General features: G+C 40.9%; 1 long non-coding RNA gene across 2 annotated transcripts; it reads right to left on the reverse strand.

The window, feature by feature from the left end:
• Positions 1-5194: 5194 nt before the first annotated feature.
• Positions 5195-13821, reverse strand: LOC138746731 (uncharacterized). Of its 2 annotated transcripts, none has more exons than XR_011347109.1 (4): positions 13750-13821; positions 7066-7112; positions 6898-6937; positions 5195-5887 (listed from the first exon to the last, which is right to left on the reverse strand). It is a non-coding gene; the product is annotated as an uncharacterized lncRNA (long non-coding RNA). The 2 variants fall into 2 exon arrangements; XR_011347096.1 differs by lacking the exon at positions 13750-13821 and adding an exon at positions 9470-9550.
• Positions 13822-14514: the final 693 nt, after the last annotated feature.

A 14514-nucleotide genomic window follows, 5' to 3' on the forward strand; every position in this document is an offset into this window, starting at 1 on the left:
CAGTCTGATGTCTTATTTCAAAATTGCTAATGCAACCTGCCCTCAATACTGCACTGGAGTGTCATATAAGGCATTTCCTTGAGCCTTGAATAAATGGTAAATGTTATACCCTCTCTTTATTAATCAGAAAGGAGTGTTACAGGTGGAAGCTGCTACAGTAGAAAATGTGAACAAATAAAATGTTGATGTGTACATTCCTCCATCAGAGCACTGACTACATTTTTTAACCCTAACGGTTGAGGGATACCTGGCATATCCCAAGAATATGAGAGATGTGAATGACTTCACATTCAGAGACTATTTACACTTTTGTTTAGAATATGTTTCCTTCAAGAAAATGTTAAAGAGAGGGTAGTGTTTTAATTCTGTAATGTACCATGCCTTCAGCTAGGAGTGAGGAAGAAATCTGTAAGCAGGAAAGCACTTTGCATACAGTAATTCATTTTTCAAATGCCACAAAAACCAATAAACAGGAAAAATAAAGTAGACAAAATAAAGAAAGAATGTTCAAGGGATGCCAGTGGCAATGTGGTCCATGCAATTGTGCCAAGTGGTAACACAAACTTTGCCATGGCCTATCACTTTAATAAAGGAAAATCCATAGTGTAGCCAAAAGCTCCTTGTTTCTATCCCTTGAAAGCCGGAGCCCTATTTATTTGGGAGTGAATAAATCCCAGGGGGAAATTAAAGTCACATTTCAGGGCTGAATAGCAATAGATTCTTTTCTGATCTATGTGCACAGAGATGCCTGTTCCAAGGCTCCTAGAAGACCAGGATAGATTTCTACATAGTAAGAGAATTAAGGGATATGGGGAAAGGCAGGTAGGGAGAGATGAGCCTATTGTTAGATCAGCCATGATCACATAGAATGGCAGAACAGGCTTGATGGGCCGGATGGCCTACTCTTGCTCCTATTTCTTATGTTCTTATATTCAGGCAGACCTTAAATCAAACAAGCGAGTGTCATACATGCCGATTTGTATCTTTTACCAGCTGCTTGTAACAAATCTGGTGGGACCTCTACGAGGTAGAGTTTAATCCTGTTCAGCATCTTGTGCTTTCTCAATCTGGACAGATTTGTAAACAAAATGCATGAACTGCTTTCAGTTCTTAAGGCTTTACCCCTCTCCCCCTGTAGAATCCTTCAGTAAGCCTTCAATTGTCTACAGGCAATCTCCACCATGATCACATGTTGGTATCTTCACATAGAGCCCTTGCCAAGATAGTTGAGGTAATCCTTTGAGATGCTATTCATTAATTAAGCCAGCAAAAATAATTCAGCATCCATAATGATACATGGAACATGTGATGCACTGCTTTGAGAGAACCATGTGAGTTTTAAACCAAAAATAACCCATTAAAAATAGAATGTCAAACTTTGGCAGGATGTGCCCCACACAGAAAAGACAACAACTTGAAAGCACCTCAAGTCCATGGTTTTCAGTCCGCTTCCATACAAAGCACAGGAAGATGATGCATATGGCAGCCAACCTCTTAAAGAACCACAATCTCTTCTCGCTGCCACCTTCAGGTAGAGGGTACAAAAGACTGAAGTCCAGCACTTCTATGTTCAAGAATAGTTTATTTTCCAAGAACTGTAAGGCTCTTGAATATCTTCAAACTACCCTATCTATAAATGACTCCCAGACCTCCAAAATATCTGTCTGCAATATTGAGATATCACTTTTTTTGCAATAACTGAACTCTAAATATTTATGTATCTATCTTTTTTATATTTATGAACTCTTTCTGAAGGCACAGGCTGTTCTATCTGCACGGGAGTTACAAATGATATTGAACACTGTCAATCAGCAGGAAACATTGCCACTTCTGACCTCACAGTGGAAGAAAATTAATAAAGCAGCTGAAAATGTTTGGGACAAAAAAAAAATTATTTTGTGTGGAACAGTTTAGCCGCTCATCAAGATTGAATTGTTTCAAAGGGAATTTCATCAGGATTTGTGAGGGTTTGCAAGACTTCTTTGTTATGGGTTTGGGTGTTGTAATTTTGAAGTCCTTAGAGAGCAGGGCAAATGACTGGCAGCCGGCACTTTTGATTGACAACTTGACGAGCTCATCTCTGAAACAGTTTACAATGAGGAGGAGGTATAGGAAGTTGGTCCACATGTTTGTTAAGTCACAGTCACCAGCTGCAAGACTGGGTGGTTCAGCAGTCCATTTGAGCCTGACAGGTTAGACTGAGGTTATTGTAAGCAAATACATGCTGACGATATTTGCAAAGAAAATAATCTGTGTCAGAACATTGTAAATATTGGAAGTTATCCTTCAGACTATGGTGTGGACATGATTAGTGAAAAAAACAGGATTATCAAATTAAATTGGTTTATTTTCAAAAGCTGTGCAGTGTTCATGGTTTGGTTAAAAGCAGTGATTCCATTCACAAAGATCAGGCAAGTATAAAGAGCTTACATGGAGATACTTGACAAGTTAGTCACAAAGAAAGGTTTTAGTTTCAAGTTATGGGAGAGCATTTTTAATATTGGGCAAAGAAGGATGGAGTTTAGGGAACTTGAGGTCCACTTATGAGAACTGCCTGAGACAACTTAACAACATAATTAACAGCAGCAAAACCTAGAATCTGTAATAATTAGAAGTGGTGTTTCAATGAACAAATGGTTACAAATGAAAATTACTTTAATAGTGCTATTTAATTAAATATCTTGATTGGTGGCTCATTTAAAATAATAAAGAATTAATCCATGAGTGCTGACAACATTGGTTGTAAATTCATTTAAAAGTTTAAAGTAACAGTAGATTGCGGACAGTGCTGCTGCCTCACTGGTTTAGGGACCCATTTGATCTTGACCTTCATTCTCTGAGTGATCACATGGGTTCTCCTGGGTTCTGCAGTTTCCTCTTCTATCACCCAAAGACCCCTCAACAATGCAGGCAAAGTGAAAGCAAAGAGAAAGGAATCCCCATTAAATTAAAATAATTATTTACCAGGTGAGGAGGAGGGAAAATCTTTGCTATATCAGCTGAGGTTTCTTCTACAAAAGGTCAGGCCACCTAGAGTGTGACCCTAACTCTACTGCCTTATGCTCTCCTCATTCACTGTTTAACAGTGAATTCAACAGTTTAATCGTATGTGTCCATACAGACCCCAGTGGACAAGTGTATGATGATGAGTAGGAAAGGTATGTGAAGTCCCCATTATCTGACCACTCCTTGCTGCCAAGAAAATTCTTCACCTCCTACTTACTGTAGCCTTATTCTTCTTGCCAGACATTATTCATCTGGAGTTAAATACATCCCCTGGCGTTCAAAAATGTATTAATTTAGATACACATCTTTCAGCTTGTGCTTTTTTCCTGCTTGATGACTGGAGCCTTGAGACTCTCAGCTTTTTAAGCCAATAATTTTAGACAGTGGTGAGAACAGCATATCGGCAAAAATCCATTAATGAAAAATATAAAATTTAAACTTAAACAAATTCTGAATCTCCTTTCCAGAGCAATAATTTAAAGGAAGGTTACATCCTGGGAATTTCCACTTTTAACCTGTGTTAAACTAGTACTGAAATTAGTGTACTGGATTTTGTCACTTAATACTTTGGGGAAAGAACAAGAGATTGAGAATGAATAGTACTTTTAACAGATCTAACTGCTCAGCAGAACATATTCAAAGGCTTGAAAGACTTCAGACAAAGAGTTGAAAGTGTTCCTACAAAATTTAACATAATGCAATCTCTCTTTAAATTATAACTCTTGTTACATGCTTATGGTTTTTTAAATCTGTATTTTTATATATTTTATTTTAGAGAGTTACTGTGGGGGTTTGGAAACAGGAGAAAGACACACTGAGCACCATTTTGAAGCAGACACCAAGGGAATTATCAAACCAACATCTGTAGTTGCGGGCCCCCACAGGATCAGGAGTTCCTGGTGGCCTGGGGCACAAAGACTTCAGAGGTCAGGTGATTGTGATAGCATGGCAACTGTAATTACTTAAACTCCTGCAAAGATTCCATTAAACAGTTCTGTTGGTTCAGCTCGCAGGCAACTTCTGTTGTGCTTTATTCACAGCACCACTTACTAATTGGTGACCCCGACGGTCCAAATGGCATTATGGACCTCACTATGGATACGCAGAACACCACTGCACTCAAACGTCTAGCATTTTGGACATCACAGGTATGTTTCGAGCAGGCTGAGGCCCAGTTCCATTTATACCAGATTACCGCTGACACAGCAAACTACTACAATGTTGTTGCATTGCTAGACCAAGACACCGTGGGGCTTATTGTCGATTTCTTACGCCGGCTTCCAGCCAAAGACAGGTATGAAGTCATCCAAGTTCTGCTCATACATATTTTCGGCCTTTCCCAAAGCAACAGGGCAGCACGACTTCTGCATATGGATGGCCTGGGCGACCACACTCCTTCTGAATTAATGAACAAGATGCTGCTGCCCATGGACGGACACAAGCCCAGCCTACTTTTTGAGCAACTTTTTCTCGAGCAAATGCCAGAAGACATTGTTTTCTGCTTGTGGACGAAGACTTTAATGACCCCCGTCACTTAGCAGCCTGTGCTGATGAGTTGTGGCATGCTAAGCAGCTTGGTAGACTTTAGGTTGGGTGCATAGCAGTGCCTCGGTAAAGGTCACAAACCCTGCCCACTCCAGATAGCAGGTGCGACGTCAGACTCGACCGGACGCAGCGGAAACATAGAGCAGTGGTGAAATTACCATCAGAGATAGGGAGCTGCAGCCGCCGCTGCCGTCACCCTGCATGCATCTGGGAAACACTGAGGCTGGTAGTGGCCATGATGGCCGGCCTTTGAGAACATGTCTACTATACCCTCCCTGTAAACTCATGAATCATTGCTTCAAACAACAATGACCTGAAGAATTTTAACAATGACGAAAAGAACTCAACCAGCAACAAAGCTCAAAGCTTTTAGTCATTTCTGTGTCGTCACTCCTGATAGTAAAGCATATTTGACTTTTCCTGTTGTCAAATACATTTTTACTTGTTGGAGGTTAAGAGAGGGCATTTACCGGAAGCAAGAGCTGTAGAAAGCAGAGTTCATGTCTAATCACTAAACTTGCTCCCAAGCTCTACACCAAAATTAATGCTGGGTTCCCATGTACACTTTGATGCTGAATGCATGTTGAATTGAATTGAATGTTTATTTATAAAGCACATTTAAGAGAATGGAATGTTGCTCAATTAATAAAAGAATACACCAAACACAAAATCAACAAACACAAAAGACTAGACACTGGACAAGAGAATCATCTCACAGAATAGTAATGGGTTGGAGAAATGTGGGTGGCGTCAAGCTGCCTAAACATACCGGTGCAGCCAACTCAGTCCCGTGCTCTAGAAGCCCAAACTATTTGGGTGGGCGTTGCAGCTCCCTAGACAACCATTTCAAAAGCAAGGCCAACATTTTTAATCTGAGGTCAAGGATAACAGTACAAATTCGAAGCTTATCATCATTTCTTAAAGTTGCAGCAGTTATAATGAGCAGCAATTAAAAAAATGAGATGACACTCTTGGAGACTGGTGCATTCATTAGAGTAAAACACAAGACACTTTAGACTAAACACAATTTAGACTTTAGACTCAAAACATGATATAAAATTATCTAAATTACAAGCTAAACTACATTTATTATACATAAAACACTCAATTGCAATTATATAAAAAGAGATATTCAGGTACCGATATACCAGTACAAGGAGAATGCATGGTCAAAGTGAAACACAAGGACAGAGAGCACATGCTAACACTCATCGTGGTACCAAAGGATATACAGGCCATACAAGGTTTAACAGTCTGTGAGAAACTGAAGCAGGTAAAAAGAGTCCTCATTGTGGAATGCGAAGGAGAGACAGTCTATGATGACCGGGACCAATGCCTGAAGAGGGCGCACAAAATCAGTGAACTAGTGCGGACTCGAAAGGCCAACCTGGCCTGTTTCCACTCCATAAATGGTTATATGGTTATATGGTTATATGAAAAATCTGTGTCACCAATACTTCGACTAGGAACCAACACTGGCACCATAGGGTTGAAAGACTGAAGCAGTACTTGGTAGCTTGAGTAGGGAGTTTCTCCATTCACGTTCTTTGGGGTTATAGTATAGGAACCTCTGTGCCTCACAGGCACCTATATTGCCACCAACCTCAACAACATGGCTCCTCAGGAGTGCCCCACCAGCATGGAGAAGACCCAGCCCCACAAACATTCCACAGTCCAGCTCCATAACCTTGGTGAGGCATCCCCTTGAGCATGTCTACCAACTTCACCAAGTGATAAACCCTGGGCTCCACCTTGGTCACCGTAGCTCTACGTTGGTGGTCCCAACCCCAGGCTTGGCTGTCTCGGCCTCCCAATGGTCACTTAGGCTACATCTCTGTCCTCAAAGCCTCCGCGCCGACATTCCAGATGCCACCTCAGCCGTCAGGACCTCCACAATGGATGCTCCTCAGACGGAGCCAAAGTCACTTCCAGTGAATTTTTCAGGCTGCAGTAGATCCTGCAAACAGTACCTGATGTTTGTTTGTCAGTTCCAGTGCCTCAGACATTATGCATGGCTACAAACTTAAGGTAATGTGTACCCGGGACCAGAGAACTGTTCTGCAGTCATTTTGCCATCTTGCAAATAGCACTGAACATGTGTTCTGGAAAGCTTCCTATATTACAGGTACTTCATTGTGCACCTCCATCAATAAACTGCCATTACCATCCAACTTGTGTGACCTTGCCCTCAATTGAACTGGTGCTCATACCATCCATGCTCCCTGCCTATCTGCTACTCGCTCCTTACAGTTCCTGCTTCAGTGCTATCTGCTGAGATCAGAACTGTCACCATCTGAGCTGCTGCCTGCAAGTTTATCATCGATTGATTGATAATGCAACTATTACCGTTTCTCTACCACATGGTCAGGCTGCAGTTTCCAGTTATCTGAAATGAAAAAGAGACAAAAGTATGGCCAAGGGTTGGGTGAAGCAGAAAGACACATGAACATCATCTATAAGAACCTAAATAATGGCCTCCACTGTCTCAGTGGAGGTCAGAAACGGTAGACATACCAAGTTTTTCCAGTCGGCTCCTGTTGCATCGAGCTGTGCACAACCTCCTGCAAGAGAGTTGAAGGTACGAGTGAATTTTCCCACAAATGAATATCTCACAGTCTTTACAGGCTCCAAGACATGGGAGTGAGGCTTGAAATAGTGGTGTGTTGGTGGAAAAAATGGAGCATTTGACGATTAAAACTGAGTCCTGGTTGACTTTGATCACAAGGTCACAAGGTAAAGAAGCAAAAGTAGGCCAATCGGCTCATCGCATCTGTTCTGCCATCCTACCACAGCCCTATTCCCTGGCCTTCTCCCTATAACCCTCAATGCCCTGACTAATTAAATATCTATCAACCTCTGCCTTAAATACACCTAACAACCTCATTTTCACAACCACCTATAGCAACAAATTCAACAGACTCACGACCCTCTGGTAAAGATACTTTTCTGCACCTCTGTTTTAAATTGATGCCCTTTTTTTCCTGAAGATGTGCCATCATGTCCTAGCCTCGACTCCCATGGAAAACCAAAGACCATTGATAAAGACCATTGGGAGACAAGGAATGGGATGTGATGAATTTAGCAAAATTTGAGCCCTTTATAGATGTTATCCATTCTTGGCCTTGACCACTGGCTAGAACATCTCTTCTTTTCATTGACCATCATGCCATGATGAATTACTCCCAATGCCTTCCATGGGTCCAGAAACCTCCACCCAATAAAAGACACCTATTCTCTCTTTTTCCTCCATTGTCACCAGAGCAACAACCTAAAGCCTTGGTGTTTCCATGAAATACCATTTACTCTTCACTAAATTAGATTCACTTGTAGAATGACTGTCTGTACCAAACAATGTATGTGCCCATTCATTGATACTGGTTACCCTGTTATCTGTCTGTACTGATCCACCATGATTAGTTTTGGGTAGAGGCTGAAAACATGACAGTAAAACAGCACAGAGCTGGCCTGCTGCTTGCATTTCAGTCACTGATTGCTTGATTATCACAGAAGGTGATCCTTGTGATCAGTTTTGAAGGCAAACCATTTTAGCCCCAATTCTTCCCCATTGTTCTTGGTGATAATGCAATAGCTGAGTTTGGTTACACGATTCCAAAGCCTGAATATGGCAAAAAGCTCAGGAATGTAGTAACAGACTTGGAGAGGAATAAACAAACGGATGCAATAGGCAAACACAAAGCAAGTGAAAGCAAATGCAGAGAAATGGTAAGTGATATGCTTTTGTAAATTACAAGAGGAATGGTAATAAAATAACTGATACCATTTTTAAAGGGTGGTGTAGGATTTGTCATGTCAAATATTGTCATTTGAGAAGGCTACTTTTAAAAGTACAAGGGAATGATTCCCAGTTTGTTGATAGAAACATTGAATACCTGTACAAAAATAAGGAAACTATGTTAAACTTTGGTATTGAGTAAAACTAACACCTCAGAGAGAATGCAGAAAAGATCAGATCAAAGTCAATACAGAGGAGATTTATTTGTAGTCAGATACATGGAAAGATGCGAGAACCTGCAGTTATTCTCAGAAAAGGAAAGGTTAAGGGATCTGCTCAAATTCATGAAGGACTCTGATAGAGTAAATAAGGAGACTGTTTCCATTGGCAGTAAAGTAAATAACCAGAGTACATAGATTTAATAAACATTGGCAAAGGAACCAGAGGTGAAATAAGGAAATAAAAATTACACAGTGGGTTGTTATGATCTGGAATGTTCTGCCCTAAAAGGGCGATGGAAGTAAATTCAATAACAACTTGCAAAGGAAATGTAAAATATACTTGAAAAGTTCAAAATTTGCAGGACTGGGGGAAGAATTAACAGAGCAAAGCTAATTGGATGGCAAAGACCTGGCTTTTGGAGACACCAGAGATTGCAGATACCGGAATAGCATTGCTAAGGATTAATGACAGAAGGTGGGAGATGATCCTTGGAGACAACAGGGGGCCGCAAATTATGAAATCTGAGAAGAAAGGAAGATAATGAGAAGAAACAGATAAGGAGGAATGATGGGAAGATGGGAATAGTAGGGGAAAAGGAGATCCAGTGAGTTGACTGAATGGGTAATAGACAATTAGAACCAAGACATAACATATATCTGATGCTATTCCTCCATTATTCCATTGAAAGATTTTATGAATACAGAAAAATCTAAAATCTCAACCACTTCATGAGGGCTGAGGAAAGAAAATGCCAGCAGTGCCACAAAAACCCTTTGATATGATGATAATGAAAACCAAAATTTAATTTTGTTTTGCCAGTAATTTAAATGTTAGTCCTGATAAAACACTAAACACTTAAGTAAACATTTTTTGTAAGAAAACTGTTAAAGGCCTTACAGTTGTCTGGCACTTGTAGACGAGACAAGAAACAAAAAGTAAAAATCAACATTTGCAAAGACTCACACAGGGCGTAGCAAGTCTGATCCCAAGGACAGAATATCTGCTGTGATCCATCGCCTTGACTGTGTTAGTTCAGATCCCTTGATGGTTTCACAAACAAACACTACTCAAACAGTTCCTCTTTATGTCAGAAAATGTGGAAAACCACACCCACAGTGAATTCACCAGGATTTTCCTGAACTTTCTTTGGTACATCAATGAAGGCTTTTGAGAAATTAATCAGAAAATGTCATTTTTCTCTCACCGTTTTAAACTTTGAGGCCATTTCTGTTGAAGTTATATGATGCAATTTTAGATATGTGAATACAAGCAGTTCTCTAAACCATGAATCTGTTTCCTGAAATGAATTAGAGCTGTTTGACCTTTTACACACAATGACTCTAAGTTACAAGCACTATTAAGAATTTCAAAGTTTTATCTATTTCATGTTTTTCCATGTATCATTTGGAAATTTTAAAAGTTGTGCAATCAAGAATGCACCCATTTATTTACCTAAAACCAGGCACTGTAATAGCCATCCATCATGGTTCAGTGCTGCTTACGACATCATTTCCAGAAACATTAAATCAGCCATAAATCCTGACAGTCATCACATTAACTGATTGCTCTACCAGTTATTATTTTTGCAAAACAGTGCTATTTCTGTAGTAGTTAAAAATAAACATTGTAGTTCCATCATTAGCTCCAACAAATGAAGGACCATTATTTTGTATGTGATATCAAGAATGTTTGGCAGTTAAAATTTTACAGTGGGGATAGCTGATTTGCACAGTATCAATGAATAGGTACAGTAGACCCGAAATCCAGTACTTTCTGACTTACCAGCTTAATGATCTAATAACATCTTAAATTTAAAATGTTCACATTTTACTAAAAGCTTCCCATGTCCTTGCACCCTCCTCACTTCTGTAACTTCCTCCAGCTCTACAACCGTGCAGCACCTCTTTCCTCCTCCAATTTGACATTTGCTCATTCTCAGTTCCTTGCTCTCAGTACCAAGGACTCAAGCTCTGGGAATTCTCTACTCAAACCTCTCCACCTTATTCTGAGGAGCTCCTTAGGCCTGTTCTAATATTTCCTTTAGGGACACGGTGTTAAGTATGGGTGAAAATGCTCCTGCCTGGGGCTTTTTAGGCATATTATTTTTTGTAGACACAATTGAGAAGGCTCAGTCTGGCTGCATCATTGTATGGTATGGTAACTGCAAAGCATCAGACTAGAAGTCTATATTGTACAAAGGATCATTAAAACAGCCGGGAGGATCACTGGGGTATCCCTTTCCACTATAGACAATATTTACTGTGAATGCTGCCTAAACAGGGCTCAAGGAATTATTGAAGATCCTTTCCACAGTATCTTCAACCCAGTACCATCAAGGCTGTGAGAATGATGAACAGTCTTCTATTACCATGAAAGTCATCCTAAATATTTATATATATTTATTTTCATTATTTATGTGATCTTTATGAACTGTGTATTGTGTGTTTTTGTATGTGCGCCACGATCTGGAGAGATGCTGTTTCGTCTGGTTGTATATGTACAGTCAGATGATAATAAATTTGAGGATTGGTTGATTGGCAGAAAGCAGAGAGTCGTAAAACAGATTCATATTCTAGTTGGTTGCCGGTTGCTAGTGGTGTTCGACACAGATTGGTGTTGGGGCCACTTCTTTTTATGTTGTATATTTATGATTTGAATTATGGAATGAATGTGTTTGAGGCCAAGTTTGCAGATGATATGAAGGTAGATGGAGGAGCAGGTAGTATTGAGTAAACAGACACAATGCAGAAGAACTTAGACAGATTAGTAAAATGGACAGAGAAGTGGCAAATGAAATACAATGTTGGAAAATGTAGGGTCATGAACTTTAGTAGAAAAAATAAATAGGCAGATTATTTTTTTTAAATGGGGAGAAAATTGAAAATACCTGGCACAAAGGGATCTGGGGAACCATGTGCTGGAAAGCCTGAAGGTAAACTTGCAAATGTAAACAAGGGTAAACAAGGGCAAAGGTAAACAAGGCAAATGCAAAGCTGGCATTCATTTCAAGAGGAATAGAATATAATTAGCAGGGATGTGATGTTGAAGCTTTATAATGCACTGCTGAGACCTAACAGAGAATTGTGAGCAGTTTTGGGCTCCTCATTTTAGAAAGGATGTCCTGACATTGGAGAGGGTTCAAAGAGGTTCACTAGGATGATTCTGGGGAGTGTTTGACAACTCTTGACATGCACTTGTTGGAATTTAGGAGAATGAGGGTGATCTCATTGAAACATTTTGAATGTTGAAAGGAATGGACAGAGTACAGTGGAAAAATCTAGGACAAGAGGCCACAACTTCAGGATTGAAGGGTGTCCACCTAGAGCAGATGAGTAGGAATTTCTTCAGCCAGAGGGTGTTAAATCTGGGGAATTGGTTGCCACATGCAGTTGTGGAGGCCACCCACGATGAGCTTGTGAACTTCATCCTCTTCACAGCCATCTTCTACCTCGATCTCAAACTCACCTAGTCCATCTCCGACTGCACTCTCCCCTTCCTGGATCTCTCTGTCCCCATCTCGGGAGACAACCTTTCCACCAACATATATTACAAACACACTAACTCGTACAAAAACCTTGACTACTTCCTCACACCCTGTCCCCTGCAAGGATTCCTTCCCCTTCTCTCAATTTCTCCTTCTCCGCCACATCTGTCCCATAGATCTTCCAAAATGTCTGCCTTCTTCTGCAAACGTGGCTTCCCCTCCATCACCATCAACTCAGCCCTCACCTGCATCTCCTCCATTTCCCTTTCATCTTCCCTGGCACCCTCTGCCCCAGACGCAATAAACATAGAACCCTCTTCATCCTCACCTACCACCCCAACAGCATCTACATCCAACACATTATCCTCCATAATTTACAGCACTTACAACAGGATCCCACTACTAGACACATCTTTCCCTCTCTGCCTTCTATAGGGACTGCTCTCTCCGTAAATCCTTCGAGCACTCATCCCTCCTCACCAATCGCCCCACCCAGCACATTCCTCTGTGAGCGAAGGAGGTGCCACACTTGTGCCCACACTCCTCTCTCACCACAGTCTGGGGCCCCAAATAGGCCTTTCAAGTGAAGCAACTCTTCACTTGTATATCTGCAGGACTCATTCACTGCATACAGTGCTCCCTTAGTGGCGTTCTCTGCATCAGAGAGACCGGTTGCCTATTGGGAGATCGCTTCACTGAGCACCTCCTCTCCACCTTCAACCACAGTGACCTCCCAGTAGCCAACCATTTCAGTTCTGTGACACACACCCACACACATGTCTGCCCATTGCCTTATGTACTCTCCCACCAAAATCACCTACATATTGGAGGAACAACGCCTGATTTTCCATCTGGGCACTGCCAGCCAGATGGTATTAATATCCTCTTCCCCCTCCCCTTCCCCTTTTCAGTTCTCCTCCCTCATTTCCCCTTCAACTAGCCATCCCTCCTCCCCTTGTCGCTACTGTCCTCTCCCTCCCTTCTCTACCTACCACCTCCTGCCATTGCAACCACCCCTCCCACCTTCTCTTTTGTTCAGATGCCTGCTGACATTTTCCCGTATCTCAATGAAGGGCTCAAGCCCTAAATGCCGGTTATGTATTTTTACCCTTACTATATAAAGGACACTGCTTGACCTGCTGATTTTCTCCAGCTTTGTGTTTTTACTCCAACCACAGTGTCTGCAGATTTTTGTGTTTTATACCAGGTCATAGGGTGTATTTAAGGCAGAGATTCTTGGGTTCTTGATTAGCTAAGGCATCAAAGGTTACGGGGAGATGCCAAGCAGTGAGGCTGAGTAGAAAAATGGATCATCTCATGATTAAATTGTGGGACAGACTCGATAGGCTGAATGGCCTATTTCTGCTCCTATGTCTTATGGCTTTATGGAACCCAGAGAAATGCCTGACAAAGTATTTGGCATGATATTGGACTTCTTTCACCCTTAGATGCAGAAAATGTTCAAAGTCCTGATGGGGGCAAAGGAGGAAAGACAGCATTTTTTTGGCTTTCTTAATTATCTTCTGAAAACAGTCCTTTACATAACCCTCTGATCACGGGAACATCACATGGAGGACCCACGACAGACAGGGGATCATAGGGGCATTGAGTTCAACCTCTCAGGATCAGATCGAAGAACTGCTGGGAAGGTATTCTGGGTGAAACATCTCAAATATCATGTTAATGGATGGCACAGAATCCCTGAATCGTAAAAGTTTATACCATTCTGTCACCTTCATCTCAAATGTGTTACACTCACCCATCCTCATTTTATCTTCACTTTCTTACAGAACATCAGTGGTTAAGGGCAGGAAATCTGAGGATGATCTAAAGAAGAAACAAAATGAGAAGGGGGCATCAGGATTCCTTCCTGTTGACTATAGAAATATAAGCAATGAAATGGTGATTCATAATGAATGCAAAAGTCAGTGATAACTAGATAAAGACAATGGTACTTGAAAAGAAAAATTAAAATTTTTTTATAAATTTAGACATACAGCACGGTAACAGGTCATTTCGGCCCATGGGTCCGTGCTGCCAAATTTACACCCAATTAACTTATACCCCTGTACATTTTTGAATGGTGGGAGGAAACCGGAGCCCCTGGGGAAAACCCACACAGACACAGGGAGAACATACAAACTTCTCACAGACAGTGCGTGATTTGAACACTGGTCCCGATCGCTGACGCTGTAAAGGCGTTCCACTAACTGCTCTGCCAACCATGTCGCCCTCAAAAAAAATTGTTCCAAAGTAGCTTCAAAATGACAATTATGAATCTTACACCGGAGCTCTTCAAATCTTCATTAACAATATCATTCAGAAATCCTGAATCTCATGGGATAATGAAATGACATTTACCATCAAAAATAAAAAGGGTCATGTCAAACCTAACTAAACTCATGATCTTTTCTCTGTGTCAACTGCACAGATTTCAATCAGAATTATTCTATATTCTCATAAAAAGATTTCAAAGGGTATAAGGACATTAAATGTTAAGCTCCAGATTTTCCCACTAACATCA

Source organism: Narcine bancroftii, chromosome 1 (genome assembly GCF_036971445.1).
Source record: "Narcine bancroftii isolate sNarBan1 chromosome 1, sNarBan1.hap1, whole genome shotgun sequence".
Lineage (NCBI taxonomy): Eukaryota > Metazoa > Chordata > Chondrichthyes > Torpediniformes > Narcinidae > Narcine > Narcine bancroftii.